The sequence below is a fragment of the Lathamus discolor genome, chromosome 4 (assembly GCF_037157495.1).
Source record: "Lathamus discolor isolate bLatDis1 chromosome 4, bLatDis1.hap1, whole genome shotgun sequence".
NCBI classification, from domain to species: domain Eukaryota; kingdom Metazoa; phylum Chordata; class Aves; order Psittaciformes; family Psittacidae; genus Lathamus; species Lathamus discolor.
The window spans coordinates 117749699-117765446 of record NC_088887.1 but is presented as its reverse complement, the minus strand read 5'-3'; the positions used below and the strand labels follow the sequence as shown (position 1 = coordinate 117765446).

General features: G+C 40.9%; 1 long non-coding RNA gene across 1 annotated transcript in view; it reads right to left on the bottom strand.

Moving 5' to 3' along the window:
- The window catches only part of LOC136014054 (uncharacterized), a 42790-nt gene that overhangs the window by 5174 nt on the left and 21868 nt on the right, over window positions 1-15748 (bottom strand). The window contains exon 3 of the long non-coding RNA XR_010612493.1: window positions 2385-2460. This is a non-coding gene — a long non-coding RNA (uncharacterized LOC136014054). The remainder of the gene's footprint in view (window positions 1-2384; window positions 2461-15748) is intronic.

Here is a 15748-nt window from a genome sequence, read left to right as displayed (position 1 = left end):
AATGACCCAGACACACAAAGATGTGATGACCAGCCCTGGCAGGGAAAACCCTAGTGTTGCCATGGCCACTGCCACGTTGGTTATAGGTGAGGTATGGCCAAGGACGATTAAAAGCAAGACAGTTAAGGGGGTCTTAGTTCAAAGGCATGTGAATTGTAAGTCCGCTGCCAGCTTGATATGACTTTTAGCTTCCAGCATCTTTGGAATAACTTTCTACAGCGCACCTAACTTGAGCTCCAGCTAGAGCAATGGACAGCCACAGGCACCTCCATCAGATGTGCTTTGCAAGCTCAGAGTAAATCCACCGATCTCCGTGGACACAGCTACTCTGGAGCTATTGCCTAGTGAAGAAGGAAGGTACAAAGAACCAGCTGCACAGAGCCTAATTCCAGATGTCCCACTTGGCTAGTTCTTGGCTTGCTCAGACATGTCATGAATCGCTCCCAAGAGAAAATTGTTGCTGTAAACTGGGAAAACAGAGAAAGCAGTTGCCTGCTGCAACCTACCGAGCAGTTATGTGGGAGGGTTTGCAGGGTCATTTATATGGCAAATAAAAAAGAAATTGTGAAAAGGATTTTTTTTCCCCCTAGTCACTTTAAGGGATTTATTTTACTTGAAATAACTTAGAAGATTAAATACAAGCAGCAGGAGTAATTCAGCCTTGAAACACATAAAAGCTGATGTGCTGGTTTTAAGTCCACTCCTGTTGTCTTTAGTTAACTTCACAGGGTCTCCCTGAGAATGGGATGCTTGTAACCCAGCAGCTGGGGCATTACCACTGCTTAAACAGAAGCAGGAAGGATTTCTCCTGGAAATTATTTGTTAGGGAAACTTAAATACACTATTTGAAGTTAAGTGCGTGTTGACAGGTTGCAAGGAGACCAAGTTCCTGCCGTTCTCCATCCCACTTAGAGCAAAGCAGGTTTAGCTCTTTCTGTACATCTTGTGGTCAAAGATTAATACCTGGAGTACTGGGGCTGCTGCCTGTGGGGCTTCCAGTGCAAAACTGTGCCTTGTGTTTCCTTCCCAGTAAAGACCAAATGCAGTCATGGGGGAAGGATTCCTGACATCTGCCCTCAGGTATCCACGGTGATAGTTCCTCCATCTAAGCCAGTCATTCTTGGCTTCTTCATATTCAGCGAAAGGATCTAGGATGCAAAGTCATCTAACCTATTGTTAATATCTACTTTAGAAGGACACCATCTGAGAAGAGATGATTTGTCTTCAGTGACCTTTAATGATTCCAGAGGATAATCTCAGCCATGAACTTCTGTTTGGGTCCTATGGATTCCACCCCCAGTGCATAATTTTCTATTGGGAATTTTTTAATACAATTGTTTTAAGTATATTTACTGCTACAAGACAAAGAGATCAGTAAACTGGAGATAGGTCAGAAGAGAGGCATCAAGAGGGTCAGGGGCTGGAATATACAACATATGGGAAGAATTTAAAGGGCCCAATCTACTCTGTTCTGTGGTTCTATCTATTTCTGTGATAAGAAATAAAGTATGTTTTCTATTCTACTGAAATTCCTTCATTGCCATGTGTAAATATTATTTGATTTTCATGCATTACTGTAAGCATAAATCTTATTTAATAGCTCCTCAGGGAAAAGTACCTTGTATTATCTCTGCTTACTGTTCACTTTTCATAATGCTAATTAATGCAAACCTTAAAACCATGTTACTCTATGAAAAAAAAAACAACAAAACAAACAAAACCTAAAGTTATTCCTAAAGCAAGAAGACAATGCTCTGATTAAGGCCTGATTTCCATTTTGAAGTTTTGATAATACATGCTGGCTTTCTATCTGCTGTTGTTTGAATCCACACGTAGCCTGATGTAACCAGCAATATTCAAGCTGTACATCAGTACAGCTGGTGAGGTGGGACCTGCTCAGCATTCAAGGTTAGTCAGTTTTTCCTCCCTCCCTCTCTTAAAAACCAGGAAGTGTTTAGGAATGTTGCTTTCTCCACTGGCCTACAGTTGTTAAATAAGTAGTATGGGTTCCTGGACAGACATTCACTACGTAAATCTCATGTTTCCAGAGCACAAAAGAGCTGTATTTCTTCCACTTGTGAGTAAAGAGTCTACACAAATCTAAACTAGTGTAACAGCAAGAAGTGGTATGCTTATGTACTCACAGAGCTGATGTTACTATTCCAATACGAAACAGTGGAGATCCTGGATCAAGAAGTCCTGAGTCAGCATACAAGATCTTAAGCTGTGGAGAGTCTAAATCAAAGCAGAGAAGGTCTGGAGGAAACCGAGATTGCACACCTTTTTTATATTAAAATCTACTGTCATCCCCTTACAATTTCCATAATCATCTTCTATTAGCTAAATTGGGCAACTTCTGGAATGACAAGAGGATGTGAGCTTACCCTGCCCTCCCAGAGATGCAGGTCTTCTTCAGAACACAGCAGAGCCATAGACACAGGCACCAGGAGGACAGCAATGCTGCAAGACCACAGAAAAATACAGTACTATAATACGGTTCAGTGCTGGGCTTTGTGCTACACAGCCCTTTCATTTTGGGAAATGGCATCATTGTTTCCTAAGCCACAGGTAAGGCTAGTTTAATTCTTTTGATCGTTATTATTATTCAGTGATAAGTTGGAGCCGTTTAGTGAAAAAGTGACTTGCAAGTAATAGCAAACAGAAACAAATTCAGGGGAACATAATCATTCACCTTGAAAAGTACCCAAAGGCCTGTTCAGCTTGGAAGTTGGATACTGCAGCTTGGTCACACACTTCAAAGCATGGTTCACCACTGTGCTACAGCCTCTGTCACCCTGTCAGGTTATTCTCTTGTGCTGCGCATAGGTAGGTGTGATGGCAGCACTCGCCAAATGGGAGTCCAGAGAACGTGGAGAGCTGCCTTGCTCCAGCTGGTGATGCTAATGACGCTGGTATTTTCGAAGCAGTCTCTGCTTAAGGAATTGTATTTAATTTAATTCACTGTTAGTTAACAAGACCTTTTGATTATTCATTTGGGTAGCAAGGTTAAAAAGGAGAGAAAACTTAGCCAACTATACAAAAAATCTAGGGAAACACCTCTGACAAGCTGCAGGAGTGTCCCTGCCCTTGTGTGGGCAGCCCACGGCCACAGTTCCTCAGCACTTTTTTCCAAGAGCATCTGCAGTCATGCCCCAACAACGTCTTCCACCGGTTTCTTTTTGTGTCTCTTCCCATGTGCCTTAATCCTTACAACTGGCACTTTTCCTCAAATATGTTTGAGCATGAGGTTTTTGCACCTGATCGGTTGTTCACATCATCTTCAAAACTGAAAGGCATCAGCTGTTACCAGCACAGGGCAAACCCTAACCCTGACCTCCTTCTACACAGGTCACCCCTGTACCTCCGTGCCACTGAAACCCTGAAATTTATCCCCACCAGAATGCCCTCATTTCATTTCCTACTCTCTTACTTGCCCCAATGCAGACACTGTCTTTGGCTGTAATGCCAATCCTTGACAACTCCTCTGGCTCATTCCCCTCTGAGATCCTGGTATTTTCTTCTTTTTACCATGATAAGAAAGCAGGTGTATGATAACTAAGAAGGCCATAGTCATTTCTCTGCTTCCTTCTTCTCTACTATTTCCATAACTCTCATTAACTCCATTTTCAGCAATTTTCATCCAACCATAAATCAGTGACCAGTGGTTCAGGTAAAAGCTGCAAAACTGACAGTACCCCTGGTAAACTTGTTTGGTCTGTGGTAAACACAAAGCCAGGTGATGTGGTCAGAATTGATCACTTCTATTATTAAAAACAAACATTAATTCGTGTACATAGGAAATGAAAAGTCTGAGACAAAATCCCCTTTGGTGCTAAGCAAACCCTGTCTGGAGAAGCCCGTGGGCCATGTCTGCATTGTGAACACCACCGCAGCATCCTGCTCTGCTTGGCCAAGGCCTGCAGCTGGGCACAAGAGGTGCAGCAGTGCTGAACTTTGCTGGTAACTCCTGAGGGAGAAGGGGGTGATTTATGAGCACTAATTCTTCATTTGCAGTATTTTATTCTTACTTCACCACCTGCTTTTTTTCTTTCTTAAACTGTATTTTTAATCTAGGGATGTTCCATTATATTGGCTGCAATATTGAAAGACTAAAACTCCAACAATATCACTCGGAAACACTTTCTGAGGGGATTTAGCATTTGCAAAGAAATTACTCATCATGCACTCTGTAGGAAGAAAGAAATTGTCTTCCAAATTGCCAAGGAAGGTGTTTTTTTCTTTCTCTTCTTTTTCCTCTGTCTTGTTTGCTCTGGTTTCTTGAGCCAGAGATGATTTTGACATTAGATCACTGGTTTGACGTGGTTTCTTCACAGGAGATGAATTTTAGGGGGCAGTAGCGTTTATCATGCTAAGGAGAATTACTCATTGCTTACAGGAACTAAATAAAAGAGAAAAACTTCAAATTGTCAAAAGCACTCACTAGAAACTCAGACTCTGAATGGTTTTGATAACAAAAAGGGCTCCAGCATATTCCTATACACATATAGATGAGCAAGGATAATGTCTACGCTCTTGGCAGCACAGAAGACAACAGCATAGTGGCTTTCAGCTGGGTCCTTAAATCAGAATGTGTTAAGTGGTATGACAATGACATCTTGGGATTTGTCATAATGAAAACTGTAGTTGGGTGTTCCTGCTGCCTCTCACAGAGCTATTGTGCTAACTGCTGTGTAAGCTCTCATAAAGATACTGCCACAGTCTAGTGGGCCTCAACAACAGAAGCCAGTAGTCGAGTTCTACATAGGGATGAATCAAGTTAGGTCACTGAATTTCAAGGTTATCGCCTCTTGAAAAGCTCAATGTCAATGTGGGTTTTCAGGATTTGGAGGAAGAGGAGCTACCCGTTTATGTGTTGATAAGCACTTGAAGGCTTGCAGATAATGCAGAGTTACTCATCCTGGTTCCATAATCACCCTGAGAAGCATAAAAAAATTCAAGTTGTGTATTTTAATTTATGGCTCTATAATTGACTGTAACCAAGTCAGTATCTCTCAGCTGACCTTTTAACTGTCTCTCAGCATGTTGCTAACACCCCTTTCCAGTTGTGAAGTATGCACAACTGGAAGAGTTATGTAAAACTCTTCAGAAAGTGTAATCGAGTACCTAGGATGTGTTAGGCAACACTAAAGTAATATACATTAACTTGCTCATCGCAAACTTATCCAGTCCAAACAATGTCTCCCACAAAATGCTGTTCTGTTGGTTAGCTGCTTCAGTGGCAATCAAAAGCATCCTTCTTCCTGTTGATTTAGAGCCCTTCTGAATTCTCCCTCATGTCACAGAATCGTATCAAAGGCTGAAGATGGAGAAACAGTACTCCTACATCTTCTTTCCTTATCTGCTAGGAAAGGTGCAAATCATTGAGCTGTCATATTATCCTGACCTCCTACCTGGAGCACTGAGCAAACTGACAGGCAAACAGCAAGTCTCTGGAGCCAGGGAAGCAGCAAGGCAGAAGCCATCAGTACAATCCAGTACTAAGACATCCCTGTGCTTCAGTGGTTATTTGTGTCTGTCTATTGTTGCTTAGGATTCTTATTCCTTTTCTCCTGAAAGGCTGTTTCATTTGTTATCCTCTTTCTAACCTTTACTTTCTTGTTTGGATGAAGAAGCAGAAGAATATATAAACAAAGACGTATGATGAGATGAAGGCAGAGAATAGCCCAGGGAAACCACAATGGAGCTATGTATGAAAAGGCAGCTTTAACTAAAATAAGGTTCAAGGAGGAAACAATAGTCAAGTTAGAGAAGCTGTTTTCCTCTGCAGTGTTTTGGCTGGTTGGAAATTCTGGCCATGACCTGGCTGAGTCATAGCACTGGGGGCTGTTATGTACAAACCAGGGTAGTGATGTTGGCATTGATGTGGGCCCAATGCACAAATGCAAGGTGGCTCACCAGCGAACTGCTTGTATATGCCCTTTCCTTGTCATCCTTATGCCCTCCCACGTGCTCTCCATCTGTGCAGTTCTCCCCTTAACAAAAAACCTCTGCTAAAACAAAAAATCACCACCTATTGCTATGGTTTCTGTTGCTTGTGCCAAGGGGGCTCTTCTTGTCTTCAGACTGGGCTCATGGTGTCAGTTATAGCATGACTTTCTGTCATGGCAGGATCCCATAACACCTGCTTTTGTCCTACAAGCTATTTTGACATCCAGGATACTTTGATCATCTAGGCATAGAGAAAAGCAATTTGCCTGGGAGCCACTGCTCTGAACATAATAAGATGGTGCTGTCAGGAGCCTGAGGTGTCTGTGATAAGCAGAGGCATTCCTCCTGCCTGTGCTCTTTCTGCCTAAGGAGATTGCATGGTTTGTTATTCCAGATGTATATGTTGCATCACATCCCAAAGCACAGGGTGGTGATGCCTCCATCCTCCGGATGCAGTGCAAGCAAAAGCTAGATAACTCTGCAGTGTGCTGATGATGAAACTGCCGCTAGACATACAGGCTTTTCATCTTTTGCCCTCTCCCAATTCCTGACTCTAACATAAAAACTTCACTCCTCAAAGAAGTTAGTTTCTTTTGTCAAAACTTTCTCTGAAAGCAGATTAGAGTGGCTATAACATCCTCCTGTGCACACAGAAACTGACCTGAACCAAAGTGCAACGTGAGCAGTAAATAAACAGCATTTGAAAACTTTACTTGTGAACTAGGCTAGAATGCAATTGAATACCACAGTGAAGAGAGAAACCTGGTAAAAATGTCTGTGCACGGCCACAATAGAATTGCAGGAAGTTGGCTGCTAGAGCAACATGGACTTCCTGACAGTATTGGTAGTTATTTCCTAAAATCCTATGAACATTTTACCTACTTGGGCAAATATTCCTCAATTAAAATGGACGATTTGTGAGATCCTCTATTACTGATCATTTTCTCATTTCCCTCCTTGGATTTCCAGTTTTATGATGAAAAATATGCCAATATTCAGTGGGAGAGGAGGAGATTGACATGAAGCAACAAATAGAATGCAATCTCTGTTGGAAGGAGGAATTCCTGATAAGTAGCCAAATACTGATGAGAGGAATAGAAATTCTGATGGCAGATGATGATTGCAAAGAAAAACTCATTTATTATCTTGACATGTCATTTTGGTGCTCTTAACATCTTCAGTCATTGTCAACCAAGAGCAAGAATCCAAAATAACTGAACAGCTGCTTGGTTCCATTTTTCTTGGTATCGAAAGGAAATCTTTGCTTTTACTCTCACTCCCTGGATAAGTGCTTTCTTTGATGGGTTTTATTTCATTGTAATCCTCCTGGTGTATATGTGAAAGCAATTGTGTGTATAAATACACAGAGCAGCTGTAGCCATATTGGATAATAGGCCTGTAATTACTTCTCTGATTTAAAGCCTAATAGTTTATTCCACAACTGTTGTGATGCATCTTTATTAATATTGCAATAATTTTGATACCCTTTTGCTGAGTACCATTGTATCCCAAAATAAATGAAGTACTTACAGTAAAGGGATAATTAGGACTTAGCTCAGTATGGAAATACTTAACTCTCAATGAACCAAATCAATCTGTTTACAACAGGAATTCAGGAGCTGGGTTATGCTAAAAGTCTGTAGCTAAGCTGGGGACAGATTCCAGTGCTGAAAAATGTATTACTGTTCACCATGCTACCCTCAAAAGCCAAAAATCAAGTTTTGAGTTTTTCTTTCCAAAAGAAAAAAAAAAAAAACAACAAACCTATTGTTATAAAATTCAATACACTAGAGGAAAGAAAAAAAAAGAAGATTGAATTAAGGCAGTAAAACTTGAGTCCATTCAGAGATTCTATTGCCTGGGGCTTCGCCTAGGTATGTAAGGCTGTAGAAGAGATTGTAATAACTCAGGTAAAAGCTCCATCTGGACTCAGATGTGTGAGGACTTGGAGCACCTATGTAAACACCGGTGCATAGATACCTGCTCCAGTTTTGAAGTCCACACGAGGCTAATGCACAGTGATCTCTGGCTATTGCCACCGGAGTATAAGTGCTGCCAAAAAGACATAACCTCCGTCCATCGTCTGCAAAAGAGGGATAATTCCTGAGAGCAGGGACGTGTGGTGCAGAGGAAAAGAAAAGAAACCCTCAGTGGCAATACAGATTGGCCAGGGAAAAGCAACAACATGACAGCATGTATGACACTTCCCGCTAGTAGTCTTGGCCTTTAGCTACATTCAGCTCTGGAGATGCACTTAGCTGGATGTGGTTTGGACATTTGTAACCCTCAGTAAGGTTATAGCTGTATTATCTGTACAGAGGCAACACTGCTGTACAAATACTGGTGCCACTTTGTGTTGTCTTTGATGCGTCTGGTAGTTCACTTCATCCTCCTGGGTTGTATTCTTCCATCATGAAAACATTTGATCACAGAGAGTTTGGAAAGCTTTAGCTTTTGCTTCTTGGTGTAATATAAACAAAGTAGTAAGAGGAACATGGAACTGAAGTTCCTTTGGCCACTCTGTTGAAAGTATACAAATAGAATCAGGGGTAAAACTTCTCATTTAATTGGGGCTTTAAAACAACTTCGGTTTCTTCAGTGATTTCTCATGGCCCTAGATATGGTGAGTAAGTGAAATTTTACTTCTGCTAAAGGTAAACACATTTACTGGTGGGCCAGGACTGTCCCATTCTGAATTGATATCTGAATTTCCTAGAATTTCCCCAAGAGTTCTAACAGTTACAAATTTGCTGCACTTCTGATAAACTTATTGGTTTAGTTAATAACAGTGCCACGGGAATGGAAGGCAGAAACTGTGATGCCAAATTTTATAAATAGCTCTCCGTAAATACAGACCAGTAAAATGACTACTGCACTGAAATAACTGGAAAGTATGACAGAGACTAGTATTAGAGGAAAGTTAGCACTGATTTGGGTTGGTTGAAATAATCTCTCACAAATCTACTTGAACTCTTTGACGTATTCACAAATTATCCAGAAAAGTGGTGTACCAAAGTGTGCAAGTGCTGCAAAGTTGTTCAGGATAGTCAAAATCAAAGCTGACTGCAAACGGTTGCAGAAGGTTATCGCAATTCTTGGTAACTGTATGATAAAATGTCAGATTAAGTTTTACGTCAATAAATGCCAGGTACTGCAAATTACAAAAAATAGCTCTAAGTATGTGGATAATGAGTTCTAATGGTGTATTTTTATTCAGGAAAAAAGTATCTAGGAGTCATTGTGAGCAGTTATTGTGAAAATGAGGTTTTCTCTCAAAATATCAACTTAGTGTTTCGAAATTATTCAAAACCAGTTCTTATTAGGAATTATTAGGAAAGCAATTGAAAATTCAGGTAAACATATGCTTCTATCTAAATCCATAAAGTGCCCTTATCTTCAATTTCGTATATTGTTCTGGTCTTCCATCTCACACAGGACTTATCTGAATTGCAGAAGGTGCAGAAAAGATTAGCAATAATGGTATTCTGCCATACAGCAGGAAAATGTATATTAAGATATTTCATCTTAGAAAGAAATAGCAAAATGTTTTTGATAAAGATCTATAAACACTTGAAATATTGAACATTGTACAGAGAACATTCCTAGAAAACAATCATTTGCTATGGCTCCTACCACATATAAAGAATTAGAGGGACCCATGAAGTTTAGCAGTGATTTTGAAACAAACTGAAAGCAGTATTTATTTTTATTTTTTTTTTTTACATATAGTGAACTTGTGAAACTCTTTGCTTAAATAGTTATGGAGTCCAAAACATAAATTGAGCTTAAAATAGGAACAGAATCATATGAATCTCAAAAAGCAAATGTTTCATAGATCCGTCAATGGCTATTAAATGAAATTGTTTGATGAAAACTCTGCCTCAGGTATTTCTAAGGGGACTTCCCCAGTAGTAAGTATCACTGCATACTGGGAGTTATCCTATTTCTTACATTCTTTCGCTAATCTTCTTGTGCTAGTCACCATTGTAGGGAAGACATACATGTTGTTAGTGTTATCCTACGTTCTTATGTTCATAAATTAATATGTGCTATGGGACACAAAACCCAGTGCTCCTTTACAATGTGAGGTTGGAAGTATTGACCTAATTTTTATCAAGGTCTCTTCAATAATTACCTGCTTTTTGATTTAGTGAAGTTATGTGACTTCAAATAGCCTTCTGTCAGATGACATTTGTCTTGCACAAGATGAATGGCACTACCACAGTTGGAATTCCAAGTCCGTTTTTGAGCCATGCTTTTTGAAATTGTAGCTGATATACTCTGTTCAATTAGTGTTTCAAGATTTTGAGTTAACTGTCTTGCTGATCTGAATATTATATTAAGCACTGTAAAATTGTATTGATGTTCATTTACATTCATTTCCATTGCTGACTTCATCTGCCACCACGTTCTTGGGACAGGTTCGTCTGAAGTTCACACATTCTGTGCAATCCCTGGGCATGACTTCAACTGGCTGACATGCTCCCAGAATAAATTACAGCTTTCACTAATTAGACAGGCTCAAGTGCAGCTGTAAGAGCTGCCAGATCATAGAGGAGTTTTGATGTAAGCTGTACACTTACAACTTTTTGGTAGTAAGTTCAATATAGAAAAAGGAATAATTTTTCACTGAAGCTGATTTTCCAACCATACACCTCTCATTAGGGTTCTCTGCTGCCCAGGGCTGCTGAGAATATGCTGTTATGCAAAATATATTTCCCCATCTTCACCCTCTTTAGTTTTCTGTACTTACTGGCATGGCATGGATCTATGGTGTCTTTTGTGAAGCAGAGGTGGTTCGGTTAGTCTGCAGAAAACCACATTTTACTGCCACATGTTTAAAACGAAATAGTAATTTTCACTGTACCATTGGGTTGGGATGATGTTAACTGGGTTACAAACAGCCCCACGTTAGCATTTCTCAGTCTTTCATCTCCAGCCTGCCTGATACAACATACTGCGATGAGCATGATTGAAGAGCACACTCAGTTGTCCAGGTGAAGAACATGCTCAGCACAATTCTTCCCTTTGGTCTCCAGCCGAGTGTTCTCAAATGATAGATTGGTCCAGTGTCCTAAACTGGGTTTGTAATCAAAGTTTTCTATTAAAAAAGTACTTAAAATGGCTCAACATTGGATGACCAGTTTCAAGTGCATAAATAACTAGACTTTAGTAGTGGGATTCATGTCATCTGTATTACCTCCAGTTTAAATGCCCTCCAGAGGTATGTTAGCATCTGAACCAGCCACTGTCAAATTCTCCTCTCATCTTAAAAGAGAGAAATGAGCACTTTTAGGACACAAAACCCCTTACTTGTTTTAGACATCTTCATTTAGGTTAGATAAACTGCACCCACAATTTCATATATCATTGTCATTTCAATTCTTTTTCCCTTTTTAGGGGGTTTGTTTTGATGATGATGATGGTGACGTTCGTGTGGACCAATTTATACTAGACTGAATTTTGTGAAATTTCCTCCTTGTTCCCCTAGTCTCCCATACTAGTCCAACACCAGAGTTTCACCTTCAGGTTTACCTCCTATGAGTCAGTCCCCTGATTTGTTAATGTGACCAGGCTTACCACCTAATGAAGCTTCTGGTTCACACGACTCCAGCAGTAAGCAAGATAGCCAGAGAAAGCATCGTTAAAGCATGTAGAGCTGTCTCTGAAATATTTTAGATCCATTTCACATACATTCCTTAAACTTCACAGAAAGCCCATTTTTAGAAAGGTGGTGTTGGTGCAGGGCAAGGAACACTGTAGTTGTTCTGCACATCACACTAAAATGTTATTTTCTACATGGGTCATGGGATGCTTTGGATTTTGCTCCAGTTTACAGACTCTGATAAAGTACAATTCAGAGGCTGGGTTCCCATCCAACTACACAAGGTAAGAGACACAAAAAGAACAGCGAGCCTATGATGGGTCCAATCCATCCTGCTTGTTTCTTTGCAGAAACAGTATAGTGAAGTCATGAAGGGAGGAAACGAAGAAAAGAGACAATCAGGATGCTGTAGAAAATTAGCAGTAGCAGCTGATTGAATCTGTTCCAGCTCTCTCTTGAGGCAGAGCATAGAGTACTTGCGCACTTGTGCCAAGAGAAGGGATCTCTTTTTGAAAGAAGAAAGAAAACATCAGGCTGCTGAACTAGTAACAGATGACAGGAAGGTGGGTCTGAAACAGGTCCATTGAGTTTCACATTGAAAGAAATAAGAGGATGGATCTGAAGACAGAAAAGACACAAAATGGGAACCTTACTCAAGGGTGTCTGGCTATTTGTGCAAAAGGAAAGGGATTTTAGAGTCTGCAACTGCTGTATCAAGTCACTGTGCTATTGGTGACTGCTACGAGGCCACCCATCCGCATGCAAGTACAGTCCGATTTCAAGCATCTGCTTTGACATTTAAGTAGATGACTCATTAAATGCTGCAAGTATCTGGAGGCAGGGATGCACTTCATTTCTTTTTCTCTTGGCAGCACACTATTCTAAAATAAAAGAATGCTTAAAGAGTTTGCACCAGTGGATCAGCTTACTTTAAAGACAAAACCAGAATCTTTCATTTTCAAGCTTGTTTATGGAAAGTTCTTAAAGGAGATTCTTCAGTTACCCTCCTTCTTCAATATGCTTCTGAGCACTCACTGAAAGGGGAAGGGAAGGAAGAGCAGGACATGTGTGGAGATATATCTTATTCAGGGTTCAGACACAAAGACGTGGTTTACAGCTACTTATTGACTGATAGATGTAGAACTAGGAGGTTTTCTGTATAGCAATATATAGTCACAGCTGAACTGAGCCGCTTGAATGCCATTGTGTTCAAGGACAAGTTTGATGGGGCTTCGAGCAGCCTGGTCTAGTGGAAGGTGTCCCTGTCTATGGCAAGGGAGTTGGAACTAGATGGTCCTTAAGGTCCCTTCCAACCCAAACCAGTCTGTGATTCTATGATTCTGACGCCTCAAAGAGTAATACTGTCCCTACCAGCAGACAAAATTGTAATTTCTCCTCTGAAGTGATACATGCACATCCATCTCAGGCCCATCTCCCTGTAAGGAAGTGACTGAGAGGGAGAAAACTCAACTTTCAGGAAGCATTAATGGAAGAGTGTACCATATGTACACGAAACAAGACTCAACATAATGTCAGAAGTGTGCACACAATGAATTTTGACTCCTCCACAACTAAACTGCTAAAAGATTGCCAAGACTTGTTTGAAAGGTATTGTCTAAGCATACTACATCTGAAAAGATATGACTGATTCATTGGTGTGTTACCTGTTCCACAGAGTAACCCGACAAATGCAGAAAGTGGTCATTTTTACTAAAGAAACAGAGACTATGATCTGGAAAACATCAAGGTAGCAATTTTTGCTCCTACCATACCTGGTGCTCTGTTCTTCAGGCTTTGTATTTTAATTTGTATATTTTTGTTCTGCTTCACAATAACATACCTATTTTCCATCAACATGTGCTCAAAGAAAGATAGAAAGCTCGTGTTCTCAGCAAGTCCTATGGATTTAGAGTTTGCAAAAGATTTTGTGTTAGATATTAAGGAGATATTCAGTAGAAGAATGAAACCATGGATTTCCATCACTGCAATCTTTACAAGAATAGTCTGAGCAAACATGTACGGATAGTGTCATAATGATGAGTCTGACAGGGACTTCCCAAAACCCCTTCTAGTATCCACTCCACTGCGGGGCCTGCCTTTTTCTGTGCTCTCTGCTGAAAACGACCAGTTGGATTTAAAAACCACCAAGCAGGTTTCTGGTTTTGTGTTTGATTGTTTCAATCAAAAGCTATACTTACCAAAATGCTAGCAAGTTTGATGATTTTATCAGCATGCAGCAGCTCCTTTTGTCTCCAGTGCCCAAAAGAAAACTGATGCAAACTGTAAGAACCTGTTAGCAGTATCTGGAAGCCATGAACCCAAGACAAAAGAAAGCTGGGGTCTAATGCCTGCTTTTGCATAGACTGCCAGCACCCCAGCAGCACTGGCACTTGGCAACAGGGACAATGGGGACAAGGCAAACATGGAGGTGTGCTTACCAGTAAGGGCTACAGGGAGGGTTTTGTTTGTTTTTTAATGCATATCTATATTGGTGAGCTGTGGTCGAAAACAATTACCAAGCATGTCAGTCAAATCCATGAGTTCCTCTTCTTTTACGTACCTGTGAAAGAAAGAAACCAAGCATAGCACAGAATAAAAATAGCGTGTGTGTCATCCTGTGTCCTGCTGTCAAGCACAGAGCTCAGATCTCTTCATCAAAGGTCAAGTTACCTCCTGATTGTGGACGAAAACCCACTCACAGGAAAAGAGCCAACTGCATCCACACCTACACTGAAACATCAGGTGTGTTGTTAGAGGAGCTCCCGACAGCATCTCAATTGCTGAGAAGGGCATTTGTGCTGACCCCCTCCCACATTACACACAGGATGGGGCGCTGGGCTTCCACACCGGTTGAGCATAGAAGGACTACTTGAGTGAGGCAATTGCATTGAACAAGGAGAGGGGGAAGCTGGGCATGAGCAATAAGTAACTAGGGTTTAAAACTCTACTGTTGAATTAAACAGAGATATCAAAATAGGGGAGAAAGCCCTTTTAATAATTTCCTTGGTCATTCAGGTTGTGGTTTTGACCTCAACTACAGTAAGGACTAACAGTATCAGCTATTAGCTATTAGGTATTAGCTCAGATTCCTCAATGCAATCCCTTTCCAACTGTTCTTCCAGTAGCAGAGATTGCCTGTTCTAACACTGAATACTCCATCCCTGGCAGTGTTCAAGGCCAGGTTAGATGAGGCCTTGCACAACCTGCAGTGTCCCTGCACTGTGGAACTGGATGATCTTTAAGGTCCTTTCCAACCCAAACCATTCTATGACAATATGATTCAACAATTTTCCCTAATCCATGTTCCTCTTTAGCTTCCTGCTGCTGGTATTTCTGAAGGTGGAGTCACCCACAGATCTCTTCACGTATGCCTGGGGTACAGTTTGAAAAAGCCTGTATTCTTTGGTTGTTAAGTAAAGCAAAGTCCTCTCCAGCCAAAGGACATTTGGGTCTGCTGCTGACCACAGGGGAATCTATACAGGGACTTGCTGAAGGCATCTCAGGTTTACCATAAAATTCAAGGCAGCATGAGAAGAAGCTCGTGGTTGGGAGGCAATGAAGGGACAGCAATAATATTCATATGACTTCTGCATGCTTGAAAAGGGAAAATGGAGAGAGACAAAACTCTCCCTGGAGACCTTGGCCTCTGGACCAGTTCAGTCTCACCTAAGTGCAAAGGCCTGTCACATCATTGCAGCTTTAGGAAAAAGAATGTCTCTGAAGCTGAAGACAGAATGGAAAACAGTCCATTATACAAAGTGCTGGCAATTATGGTTGTTTTATTCACGCACAGAAGTGACACATGTGCCTAGAACAGGATGTTTCTCCTCATAAAGTGTACACTTATCTCTGTTCAGACCCCTTCCTAGCCCTAAATACCAGGCTGGCTTCTACCATTCCTGCTCAGATGAACAGTGTGACCTCTTTGGTAAATGCAAGAAAAGATGAGGATAAATGTGCTAGTCCCACAAGGTAAGGTTAACAGCAGTCTGGAGGAGCAGGAAGCAGGCTTATTTCCCATGAAGCATAATGTCTGATGGCATATTTTATTTTAGCATAAGCCTGCATTAGTATTCCCATTTTATTTTATCACCAACATAGAGGGACCAACGCAGGTATTCCGTGCTCCTGGCAAGCAGTATATTACTGTGTAAGCTGCCCCGTTATTCTATGACTCTGTGTTTCTTTTTAATG